The sequence below is a fragment of the Arachis stenosperma genome, chromosome 10 (assembly GCF_014773155.1).
Source record: "Arachis stenosperma cultivar V10309 chromosome 10, arast.V10309.gnm1.PFL2, whole genome shotgun sequence".
NCBI lineage: Eukaryota > Viridiplantae > Streptophyta > Magnoliopsida > Fabales > Fabaceae > Arachis > Arachis stenosperma.
In genome coordinates, this window is record NC_080386.1 from 21,092,951 (window position 1) to 21,107,324 (window position 14,374).

The window sequence follows — 14,374 nt, forward strand, 5'->3', positions numbered from 1 at the left end:
ATTAATCACTGGTACGGTTTATCTTCATGTATCCTATTACAGTAATTCCCAAAAACCCTCTACTGAGAACCCTTTCGAGGATGATGTTCTCACCCCTTACATTTTTCCCCTTTCAGGATATGGGCGCAGAGGTTACGAAGAATTTATTTAGTTATTGTTGTGATGTTCTGTATTGCTTTGGATTATTAATTATTGTACCCTCGCCTTTACCTTGATATATTCTATAAGAGGGATAGGGATTGTATTGGTTAATGTCTGTAATATTATTTATATATATGTATGTATATATATGGATGTACTCTTTAATGAGTTTTCGTAAGTTGTATGGTTTCTTTGGATGTACGCTATCGAACGAAAGTATTTTTGGGAACGGTATTTGCGGTTTAAAGTTTCAAACAGGCTCATATTTTAGTAATAAATAGTATAAGAGTCGTCGTAATGTCCGAGCTATCAGAGTAGCGCAGCCGGAAGCGTGAACTTTGGTAGTTAGGGTGTTACATTATGGTATCAGAGCAGTTCTTCCTGTAGAGCCTGAGGAATGGACTGACTATGCTTCAGTTGCATGCTCTGAGCGTTTGTCATGTATTAGGTCTTGTCGAATGATGAGAATTAGAGCTTTATGCACATGACGGTCTATTGATTAACGCCGTTAGTCTTGCATTGCATAATTCTTGGTATTAAGTTTGGCCGGCTTAATACTAGTGAATTATGTCTATGAAAGCACTAATGGGTTATTATAGGCGATATACGAGTTTTGAGCAAAGCGAATCGCGGGTTTTGGGAACGTTGGAAACTATTTCTCGAGGCTATTCAGTTGTGTGTTTTGGATTTTGTTCGAGTCGACCTGTTCTTTCATGTCCTAACTTGAAATTCTTGTTTGCTACTCCTTTTGAAAAGTAGTTTGATATTTCTACTCTATTCCCTTATTCATATGCATTCTTGTTTGATCCTAAGTGCATATGCTTGTTTGAGATCCTTGTTGCATCTGTCTTTCTCTGTTTGAGTCCTTCTTGATTCCAATATTCCTTGACATAGCTTTGAACTTGTCTTGACGTGCTGTGACTTTTAACTCCGGGTTCTGATTTCATTCTTTGAGAAATTGTTGATTCAGTTTTTCTCTTACTTGACAGTGATCACAGCCAATTTTGAGATTTTATAAATTGCTGTTGATTAGATATATACCTTTCTATATATGAAACTTTGAAGATTACTCATACCGCTTAGCAACTATCTATTTCCAATACATCGCTTGTGTTTTTACTGGTTTATGGAACTGCATTTACCTTAAATTACAATTTGACTTTCTAGTAATTTTACTATAGTTCCAATGCACATGTTCATTTGATTATGTATTTGAATATTTTTCAAAATTTTGAAAAGAAAAGATTTACCACTTTTGTCTCGGTTGAGTTTCGTTTGATAAGCTCTACTTAACTTATTTTGAATGGAGTTTGATTTAGCATGCTATATGGTTTATGTCCTTGTTGTTCTTTTGAGAATGTTGGACTCATAGCTTTCTATCTCCATGAACGTCATACTTGACTTTGTTTTTAACTAAACTTTTACATCTTGTGAACATTACCATTGATCTTGGTTTTTCCAATCTTGTGAATCTCATTCTTATATGAGACAGTTTGATTCATTTCAAAATTAATACATCGTTTATCCTCTCATTATCTCTATAAGAGTTTTTAGTCAAAGATTTATCCTTGAAAAATTACTAATGATTGAGTTGTCCTTTCCTACGACTTTTGTGTTCTTTAGAATCAATTGAAAGCTTGTTTGATGTCTCAAGCCTAGTGGATCTTGTTTTAACTATTTTGATTTAAGATTATTTCTTTTATGGCTTGACTCTTTTTAAGTACATCATAATTTTCTTGAATACCCTTCTGAGATGGTGATTTCAAGTATACTTTTGGAGTCTTGTTTTGAACCTTTTAAAGAAGTTTTGAATTCTCTTTGAAGAATTTCTAAACGGAATTTGTTATCTGTTGCTCGATTAAGATTGAAACCATTGTTCAATTTTGACGAAATTAATTTAAAGTTGGCATGCGCTATTTTAAATGAAGTTCTGAAAAGTTTCCTTGCTTATTGAAAACCGGTTCGTTTGTAACGCACCACTTATCTCTTTTATCAAATTGTAAGCAAACTGGTGTCTCGGAGTTTCCTTTCTAAAAAGAGTTTAACTTCCTCTTTCAGTCTTGCTATGAATGTTATACACGCTTGTTTAAATATGAGCTTTGGAAATTTTTGAACAAGCATTTGATTTCTTTTGAGTTTTATGAATTCCTTTTAGTCGAGTTGTGCACCTAACTATCTTTCTAAAATATTTGCGGAAATATTCTGGCTCTTAGCCAAACTTGTGTGCATTTTGTTTTAAAACTCTACATAATCTACTTCAACGTGAAATTGATTTAGAGCAAAGCCACATTTATGCTCTTGTTACTCTCTTGAAGAATGTTTATTACTTGATTTTCTTCTAAACTGCGAAGTGATTTTTCTGCAAGTTTTCAATTCTTTTATGAACAATGTATTCGGAAGTATTTTAATCACGCTCTTGAGTTCTGTGAGCTTTGTCTTGGGTTTAAAATATTCTCTTCTGTAAACCTCATACTTCATCGACTCAGTTTGAGTTTGTTTCAAACTGATGCGCTGGTTTTCTTGTTGATCCTATTGAACTTCTTTGATCCAAGGGTTATCTTTGAAGTTGCCAATTGAATTGAGTCTAGCAAACTTCATTGCTTGAGTGTCCCTGTTTATTTGGAATTGGATACATTCTCTCAAATCTTTGAGTACTATCCTTGACATTTGACTCTCCTTTTTAAATCTTGTATCCTTCTGAGTAGACTCGAGAATTGTTTTGATATCACGTGCGATTTGTAGACATAGTAACGCGATACGTTAGTTCTTTAAGATGTGATGTGTATACGGAAGTTGAAGCGGTAGGTGTGCAACGTAGGAGTTGTGGGTGTTTTGTTCCTTGCGAACGGGTTTGCGGTTGTTAGGCTTATGATTGGTCATGAGGTTGTAAAATGATTGGTGGAGTTGGGGAAATTGAAGTTCTGAAGTGGGAATGAGATTTGTCAGCGAACATTATGCCGCTATTTAAATACCAACATGCTTTGCAGCCTTTTACCACACTAATTACCACTTTGCTTTGTGGACGCCCATCTTGATTTGCACCCTATTTTGACACCTCAAGTGTTTGTAAAGCCTTGAGATCATATGAACTTGTGCATTGAGCCTATCTTGTAACATTTGCTTGGCAATCACACTCCTACCTTTGTATCTTTATGCATACGACCATCCAAGTATTTGAAAACCATATATATGTTTATATGTTAAGATATTTTTGCTTTTTCCTTAAATGTATTTAAGGGTGAACTGTTATGGAATTTCTTTCATTTTGTATCAATTTTCGAGGGCGAAAATTTTTATAAGGTGGGTAGAATGTAAGACCCAAAATCTTTGAAAAAGTCTTATTATGATCAAGTCTCAAATCCTACAGTTATTTATAGCCTTAATTTCAGAGATTATTTTATTATAGATAATTAAAGCAAGTTTTGATTTATTGAATTTGAGACGAGTTATGATTATTATCCAATTTTATAATTATTGGATTATTTCCTATATTTAAAGTATAAAGTTGATAGTTGTGAAATAATAAGGATTTTATATGATTTGGATTAGATAAGTAATATTTTAAATATTATTACTGCTATTTTAGAAAATGAAGAAATTAAGTATATTATTTCTAATTATTTGATTTGGGCATTTTTATTGAAAATAATTTGTAAAATTGATGAGCAAATAGTATTTTCTATATACAATTAGTGTTGGATTTAATTTGGGTTTCAATTACTATATTATTCCTAATTTTATGTGAAATTACTAAATGCCCTTAGCCCTAATTTTCAAAATAATGAAACCCTAACCCAGCGACCCGTTACCCGACCCGGTTCCTTTTCCCTCCACAATTAGCAGCAGCCGAAGTCCCCTTCCCCCAAAACAGTAGCAATACACGGTTTTCTCCATTTCCTTTTCCATGAAAGAAAGTCACAGGAGCAGAAAGGGAGGAAGAGAAGGAATCTGCGCCGGTGGCACTAGGAAGGTTGTTGCCTGTCATCATTTCGAGTCACCGCCCCTGAGCCACAACACCATGGAGCCAGCTTCGTCGCGCCGCCTCGGCCATCCGTGCTATCGCCGTCGCCGCAGAAGCCTCCCCCGCCGATACCATGAACTGCGAACAGAGGAGAGAGAGAGATCGAAACGGAGAGCTACATGAGGAAGAGGGTGGTCGTGGGTCGCAGTCGTCGGGGCTTCCGCCATGTCCTGCCGCTCGCCGACACCGATTGATGGAGGAGTGCAGCGCCGCCGTTGTTCCATTATCGTCGAATTCGAAGGAGGAGGAAGGCCGCCAGTCACACCAAACAGGAGAGGCGTAGAGAGAGCTGAGGCGAGCTGGGAGTCCGACCACCGCGCCCAGCCGCTGTTCACGTCGCCGGCGTCGCCTCCATTGGAACTGCCGCGCCCAGACACGCCGCTGCTGTGCTCCTTGCCGCAGCGCCGCTGCCGTTGCTCACCTTTCGTAGTTGCAGCACCGCCACTGTTGAGGGGTCTGCCACCGGTCCGATCTGAGGGGGAGGAGATGCGATCGAAAGAGCAGGTAGGGAGCTATTGCCGCTGCTGCCAGCTCCTGGATGCCATTCAAGCCGCCGCTCCTGCCGCCGTCACCGGAGAAGTATGCCGGTAAGGGTTTTAATTTGCGGTTTTGGTCATTTTGGATCTTGAGAAGGTTTTAATGCTGCGCGGTTTTTATAGTTGATCCACCGGAGCTTCTGGCCGCCGCCGGAGCTGTTACCGGGGCCGGTTCGGAATCGCAGCTGCCTCATTGTATTATTTCGGTAAGAAATTATGTTTCGAATAATCTCGCGTTAGTATTCTGTTGTGTTTGGTTAATAAATGAGCTTTGGTAACTTGGGGTCGAGTCCTGATTATTACATGTTGCGATTAGTATGCTATGGTTATTGCGAAAGTGGCTGGGAGCTGAGGTTTTGGTCGCCTTCAGTTCGGTTTGAGGCGGAAAGGACTTGATGAGGCATTTGGGTTATGGAATTGCATTTTGAGGTAGGGGCGCTTTCCAAAAACTATGCTTTATGTATTGGAATTATTACATATGGATACTGATGTGAGATATTGTGTATTTGGTGATTGTATCTGCCTTATGTATTATCTGATCGACTTGAATGATTATGGATGTTGGTTTGGCTGAGTTGTTGTGCGGCTTTGTGAAATATAATGTTTTGAAGTTGATTCTTTAAAGATTTGAAATCTGAGATTAAACCGTTGATGATTGGTTTGAATTGAGTCAATTATTTCAATGATGTGAGAAGTCGAATGCACTTTTGAATTCAGCCTGATTTATTTTAATTGATTGGGTTTTGGACAAATGATTTGTTGTTGAACCGTTTCTTTAAAGCCTTGGAAATGAGTTATATCGATTGATATTGAGTTGATTTTTAAATGGTATCCTTGAGATACGCCACTGAGGCGATTGTTGGATTTAGCTTGCTTTAAATTGATTTCTGGTTTTGAGCTGTTGAAAAGGAATGAGAAATGGTTTAGTTGGGACCCGAACCGGGTGGCAAAAGTCCAAGTTTTAGGGGAGGTGCTGTCGAAATTTCTACAAAATCCTACACTTGTTTGTAAAGTTATTTAAAAAGGGTTGGATTTGAGAAATTGTATTATTTGATTTATTAAGAGAATATTTATATTTTCAAGCTTAACTTATTTAATGAACTTTATGCGTGAGTTCGGCTTATTTGGAAATGAACTATTTGCACCGTTTGAACCACTAAGGGAAAGATTGATGCTCTAAGGTTGATTTCAATACAAAAAGGGGTTTTTTTAGTGATCTTAAAGGAATCTAGACTTTTAATTGAGTAATTAAATTTGAAGTATTTTGGAAGAGTTAGAAAAATGGATTTCCAACAAGAAACCTGAAAGTGGTTTAATTCAAATGAACCGGTTCCGTTTCAAATGAGTTGATTTTTGGACCGGGTTGGAACCTGTGATTCTTTATGGCCGGTTTTATAGTAAATTCAGTTTTGTTTACTTGAACCGAGAATCTATGATTTTAAGAGTTTCAAAGAATTTTAAGGAATTTATATAATTTGACCTTCCCTAAAGACTTGGGACTTTGCCGAGAAGCTTTTGTTATAAAAATCCCATTGTTGGATGGGTGGTTTTGAATACTTTGAAATAAATCCTTAACTTGCCATGGTTTCGGAAGTTTTGGAAAGAGAATGCCGAGAGTGGCTTTGTTTTAAAAAGGAAACTCACTTTGAGTAAATTTGGCTTATGAGCCTGAGATGATTTGAGAAATGAGATCTTTAAAAGCCAAGGCTGAAAAGAGTTGAAATTTGATTTCAAAGTGAAATGGCTTGAGAAAAGTGATTTATGGCTTAAATGCCGGTTTTATGAATTTGATGATGTTGAATATGGAAGTGATGTTTTGTTATGGGCCGGAAAGGCTGTGTATGATTATGAATATTGGCTGGTTCTGGATTGAACCGTGAGCCGGAATAGTTGTGTATGATATTGTTTTATGGCTGATTGCCGAATGAGTTGAGGGCCGTATGGCTAACTATGAATTTTGAAATTAAGCCGGATGGCTGAGATGGATGTTGATCCATGGTTGGAACTGAATGAATATATGCTTGAGATACCTGGGTAGTAGCAAGGGTTGTGGTTTGTCCCACTTGCTCCGGGTCAGAGACTGTGATACCTGGGTAGTAGCAAGGGTTGTGGTTCGTCCCACTTGCTCCAGGTTAGAGACTGTGACGCCTGGGTAGTAGCGGTAGTAGTGGTGATTCCACTCGCTCCAGGTTGAGCTGTTAAACACCCGCCTGGGTAGTAGCCGCAGTAGTGGTTATTCCACTGGCTCTGGGTTGAGCGGGTAGTAGCAAGGGGGTTGTAGCTCAAACTTACTTGCTCCGCGATGGGTGTTTCTGTCCATGGTTAGCTACCAGGACGTGTCGGGTTGGCTATATAACCGACAGATGATATCATCAGCCACTAGGGACAGGCATGCATCATATGCATCTATGTGACATTGTTTGGGTATGCATATTGTACTTGGTTTGCCTATGTGATTAACTGCTAATTGTTCTACTTGCGATACCTGTTTGTTTGTGTTTGCATCTTCCTACTTGTGTTTGCATCTGGTACTCTGTTGGATTGTGGTGGATTGGTTGTGGTTGGATTGTTTGGGCCTAGGGCCGTGGTTGGAATGAGATAAACCGATGGTTGATTTCGGTTTTGTGTTTCTGGTTTGGAGTAAAATATGAAAGGCTATTTTGGTTCAGTTTAGATAAACCTTTTTGAAAGGCTTTTGATGTTTTGAAAATTGAACGGTTCCTCTTTCAGAAAAGATTTTTGACTTTACTTTATTTGTAAACTGTTGTTTTTGAAAAGAGGCATAAGATGGTTATTAATCACTGGTACGGTTTATCTTCATGTATCCTATTACAGTAATTCCCAAAAACCCTCTACTGAGAACCCTTTCGAGGATGATGTTCTCACCCCTTACATTTTTCCCCTTTCAGGATATGGGCGCAGAGGTTACGAAGAATTTATTTAGTTATTGTTGTGATGTTCTGTATTGCTTTGGATTATTAATTATTGTACCCTCGCCTTTACCTTGATATATTCTATAAGAGGGATAGGGACTGTATTGGTTAATGTCTGTAATATTATTTATATATATGTATGTATATATATGGATGTACTCTTTAATGAGTTTTCGTAAGTTGTATGGTTTCTTTGGATGTACGCTATCGAACGAAAGTATTTTTGGGAACGGTATTTGCGGTTTAAAGTTTCAAACAGGCTCATATTTTAGTAATAAATAGTATAAGAGTCGTCGTAATGTCCGAGCTATCAGAGTAGCGCAGCCGGAAGCGTGAACTTTGGTAGTTAGGGTGTTACACAATACCAGATTATTGCAACGCTCCCATTTGAAAACAGAGGATCATCAATTAGAGGAGAAGGAATAGAACCTATGAGAAAGCCATATTTGTTTTTAAAAGGATCGACACCAAGAGTGATAGTTACTGCTAGTAAGGACAGGAGTGACAAGGATAGAGGTTTGATTTTTACTAGGATGAATATAGAAAGGGCTAGTGGGATCTTGTGCTACGTTAGAAGATGATTCTGCCATTAAAGGAGAAGAAGACAATAAAAACTGATTATTTGGTTTTGAAGTTTTCACCATGGGTACCGACAGAGCTCTTTTAGAGCTCTGATACCATAACAAGAAAATAGAGATAAGAAAATAGAAAATATGTATTAAAGTTTTTGTTTACATCACAAAGAGTCATGGTATTTATAAGGATATTTCAAACTAACCTCATAAATATTTAGAATTGGCATGAGAGCTTCTTCTCCACTGTGAAAGCTCTGTCCACCTCTGCTCCTGAAGCTCGTTTCTCTATGTTTGCCTCATCTTCTCTCAGATCTTGCTCTCCTCTTCTTCCTTTGTTTCGACACTCTCACTTGATCAATACTTTCTACCACTGCTCGCTAGCTTCCTCGATACGAATGAAGAAGATGATAGAGAAAATAAATCCGAGAGAGAGCGCGAGAAAGAAAAGAGAGAGAGAGAGAGAGAGAGAGAGAAAATCAAGGAAAGATTTAATTTTTAAAATTCTGATTTAAAATTTGTTCACTCATGCTCTAGTTTCAATGCAAGTTCAAATCCTAATCCTAAAAAGGAAAAAATGTGCCCAACATGCAACTGATTTGTATTTGCATATTTACTTCTAATGCTTGTGCAGGTGAGAGTTGTGCGGAAAAGTTTTTTTCCTGCTTGCTTTTTGTCTATATTTATTGTTTACTATATTTTATTTTACTGTTATGTTTGAAATTTGAATTAACAAGACACTTGTCAACCATTTAATAAAACACTTGTCTAATACAGAATGTACTATTTATTAATCAATTAGGTTATACACTTGTCAAGCATTTAACCTACTACTACTCCCCTATTATATATAGATTTGCTTCATCTTCTCTCAGATCTTGCTCTTCTCTTCTTTCCTTGTTTCGACACTCTCACTTGATAAATACTTTCTACCACTGCCTGCTAGCTTTCTCGATATGGACGAAGAAAATGATAGAGAAAATAAATCTGAGAGAGAGCGAGAAAGAAGAGAAAGAGAGAAAATTAAGAAAAGATTTGATTTTTAAAACCCTAATTTGAAATTTGTTCACTCTTATTCTAGTTTCAATGCAAGTTCAAATTCTGATCCTAAAAAGGAAAAAACGCACCCAACATGCAACTGCTTTGTATTTACAGATTTACTTCTAATGCTTGTGCAGGTGAGAGTTGTGCGGGAGAGTTTCTGCCCTCCTTGCTTTTTGTCTATATATATTGTTTACTATATTTTATTTTATGTTTGAATTTTGAATTAACAAGTCACTTGTCAACTATTTAAATAAAACACTTGTTTACTACAGAATATACTATTTGTTGATCAATTAGTCAATACACTTGCCAAACATTGAACCTACTACTACTCTCCTATTATATATATATTTGTCTCATCTTCTCTCAGATCTTGCTCTTCCCTTCTTTCTTTGTTTCGACACTCTCACTTGATCAACACTTTCTACTACTGCTCGCTAGTTTTCTCAATATGGACGAAGAAGTTGATAGAGAAAATAAATTTGAGAGAGAGCGCGACAAAGAAAAGATAGAGAGAAAATCAAGGAAAGATTAGATTTTTAAAATCCTTATTTGAAATTTATTCACCCTTGCTCTAGTTTCAATATAAGTTCTAATCCTGATCCTAAAAAGAAAAAAATGCGCCCAACATACAACTGATTTGTATTTTCATTTTTACTTTCATTACTTGTGCAGGTGAGAGTTGTGCGAAAAAGTTTATGCCCTACTTGTTTTTTGTCTATATCTATTGTTTACTATATTTTATTTTATTTTATGTTTGAATTTTGAATTAACAAGACACTTGTCAACCATTTAATAAAACACTTGTCCACTACAGAATGTACTATTTATTGATTAATTAATCTACACACTTGTCAAGTATTGAACCTACTACTACTCTCCTATTATATATAGATTTGCCTCATCTTCTCTCAAATCTTGCTATTCTCTTCTTCCCTTGTTTCGACACTCTCACTTGATCAATACTTTCTTCTACTACTCGCTAGTTTTCTCGATATAGACGAAGAAGATGATAGAGAAAATAAATCCAAGAGAGAGCGCGAGAAATAAAAGAGTGAGAGAAAATCAAGGAAAGATTTGATTTTTAAAATCCTGATTTAAAATTTGTTCACCCTTACTCTAGTTTCAATATAAGTTAAATCTTGTCCTAAAAAGAAAAAAATGCCCAACATGCAACTGATTTGTATTTATATTTTTATTTCTATTGCTTGTGTAGTTGAGAGTTGTACGGAAAAGTTTCTGCCGTGCTTACTTTTTATCTATATCTTTTGTTTACTATATCTTATTTTATTTTACGTTTGGATTTTGAATTAACAAGACACTTGTCAACCATTTAATAAAACACTTGTCTACTACAGAATGTGCTATTTGTTGATCAATTAGTCTATACACTTGTCAAGCATTGAACCTAGTACTACTCTCCTATTATATATAGATTTGCATCATCTTCTCTCAGATCTTGCTCTTCTCTTCTTCCCTTGTTTCGACACTCTCACTTGATCAATACTTTCTACCACTGCTCACTAGCTTTCTCGATACGAACGAAGAAGATGATAGAGAAAATAAATCCGAGAGAGGCCACGAGAAAGAAGAGAGAGAGAGAAAAAAATCAAGGAAGGATTTGATTTTTAAAACCCTAATTTGAAATTTGTTCACTCTTATTCTAGTTTCAATGCAAGTTCAAATCCTGATCCTAAAAAGAAAAAAATACGCCCAACATTCAACTGATTTGTATTTACAGATTTACTTTTAATGCTTGTGTAGGTGAGAGTTGTGCAGGAGAGTTTCTGCCCTCCTTGCTTTTTGTCTATATATATTATTTACTATATTTTATTTTATGTTTAAATTTTGAATTAACAAGACACTTGTCAACTATTTAAATAAAACACTTGTTTACTACAGAATGTACTATTTGTTGATCAATTAGTCAATACACTTGTCAAGCATTGAACCTACTACTACTCTCTTATTATATATAGATTTGCCTCATCTTCTCTCAAATCTTGCTCTTCCCTTCTTTCCTTGTTTCGACACTCTCACTTGTTCAACACTTTCTACTACTGCTCGCTAGTTTTCTCGATACGGACGAAGAAGCTGATAGAGAAAATAAATTCGAGAGAGAGCGCGAAAAAGAAAAGAGAGAGAGAGAAAATCAAGGAAAGATTTGATTTTTAAAATTCTGATTTAAAATTTGTTCACCCTTGCTCTAGTTTCAATGTAAGTTCAAATCTTGATACTGAAAAGGAAAAAATGTGCCCAACATGCAACTGATTTATATTTACATTTTTACTTCTATTGCTTGTGCAGGTGAGAGTTGTGCGAAAAAGTTTCTGCCTTACTTGCTTTTTGTCTATATCTATTGTTTATTATATTTTATTTTTTATGTTTGAATTTTGAATTAACAAGACACTTGTCAACCATTTAATAAAATACTTATCTACTACAGAATGTACTATTTATTAATCAATTAGTCTACACACTTGTCAAGCATTGAACCTACTACTACTCTCCTATTATATATAGATTTGCCTTATCTTCTCTTAGATATTGCTCTTCTCTTCTTCCCTTGTTTCGACACTTTCACTTGATCAATACTTTCTACCACTGCTCGCTAGCTTCCTCGATACGGACGAAGAAGATGATAGAGAAAATAAATCTAAGAGAGAGCGCGAGAAAGAATAGAGAGAGAGAGAGAGAGAGAGAGAAAATCAAGGAAACGTTTGATTTTTAAAATTCTAATTTGAAATTTGGTCACTCTTGCTTTAATTTCAATGCAAGTTCAAATTCTTATCTTAAAAAGGAAAAAATGTACTCAACATGCAACTGATTTGTATTTACAGATTTACTTCTAATGCTTGTGCAGAAAAATTTCTGCGCTGCTTGCTTTTTGTCTATATCTATTATTTATTATATTTTATTTTATGTTTAAATTTTGAATTAACAAGACTCTTGTCTACCATTTAAATAAAACACTTGTCTATTTCAGAATGTACTATTTGTTAATCAATTAATCTATACACTTGTCAAATATTGAACTTTCTATTATTCTCCTATTATGTATAAATAGATAGATTGATTTTATGGTATTTATTATTTAGTAAATAAATTTTAAATATTTAAAAATTATTTATTTTTATATTTTTAAATTAAATATTAATTTTTAATTTTTAAAATAAATTAAACCCCATTTTTTAAACATCATAAATAATTGTCTTGATATTAATAGGCCATGCAATAATGTTCTTTGGTAAATTCTCTACATGACTTTTATATCACAGAAATTGATATATTCTCTCAATTGTTTTTTCTCCTATTTGATATTGTAGAGTATAATTTTACATCATATACTCTTATTCTTTAAGTAGAACTAAAAATATGTAAACAAATATATATGATAAAAAATTATATTTAACATTATAATAAATTTAATTTTAATAAAAATTATTATAAAAAAATAAAAGATCATATTTAACATAAAATTAAAAAGGTTATATGTACACACAAGTTTAATTCTAATACATTATTACTAATAGAGTAAATTATTTTACACAAGACCAATCAAAGGGAGGAGGAAGAGCATAGCTTGGTCCCGTCTTCTTAAAACAAAATTAATGATAACAAGTATATATTGTATTTAAAAATAAGGACGAATAAAATGTCTTATACTAATAATTAAGTTAAACATATTTAATGCCTAACTTAAATATTATCTCTTTCTTATAACTAAAAAGGCAAATGACAATGCCTAAAAATAAATATAAAAAATATTTACTGCCAATTATTACTTTTTAATTGGATAAAATTTTCAAATTTTCAAACTTATGAACCTCTTTTCGTTACTTTAAATTTGCCTTTCTTTTCTATTTGACGAGAAATATTTAAAAAAAAAATCATAATTTTTGCTAAACTTTATAATAAAAAAAAATTTAGACATATATATTAAATATTTTAATTTTAGTTTTTACTATCAAAATTTAAATCCAAAAAATAAGAGAATTGAATTGAAAAACTTTATAAAAAAAATTACATTTATATTTTTACAAAACATGAAGTTAAAGTTCTTGATATGAATACAATAGATATTCTTAAGTCGAATTCGTAAAATTGTAAAACATCATTTTTATATTGATTTAATTTTTGTTATAATTGACATACAGCAGTTACAAAAGATTAACCGAAGATTTAATGATAATATGGCAGGATTGTTTATTTTACATTCAACCTTATATCCAAAATAATTATAATTTTTTAATATTGACAAAGTATGTAAATTAGTAGAACGATTTTATCTAACTTTAATTACCAAGAAAACTTTTATACTAGAATGCAAGCTTAACATTATGAATTTGATGTTCTTCTAGTAACTTGTATGCAATCTCTGAATTATACAAGAGTTAATAAAGACAGAAAAATCTTTAACGTGTTTTATAGTTGACCATCTGATTCGTTTAATATTAACTGCTACAATTGATAAGAGATTTTTTTCAGTTATGAATACTGATATGACTGTCATTAACGAGCTATAATTCGGCATAATCCGTTATAACTCTTCCATTCATAAGCCATAACTCGGTTAGATAAATGCTCCCATCATAACCGACGACAAAACGGTACTCCATTAAGATACGTTACCCACCTCCTCATAACCGATCATAATGCCAAAAATGTAACGGACAAGCAACTTGCCATATAAAACAAGGTAAAGTATTTTTCGAGGACACATTACAAAAATACTGACTTAAGTTTTGGAGTGCCTTTGCAGGTACACTTCCCACTCATTTGCTCATACTGTAAACACCGCATTAAGGAGAGAGCTCGAATCCGAAGATTGGACAATTCAGCCACTGAAGTCATAGCTCGGCAAGGACGCTTGTCACCAAAGGCCGATCTATTCAGGCAAGAATAAATACTATGAAAAATAAACTCAAAAATCAAATAAAAGATGAATTTTTATTAATTGTCTTTTGATTTACATTAAAAAAAATTATTAAAAAATTTGACATAAATTTTATTATAAATAAGTTTATAATATAAAAAATTATTGTGTCACTTAATCGTACCAAAATTTACCAATAAAAAATACATATATTTTTATTTTAAAATATATTTTTTTATCGGTATATTTTC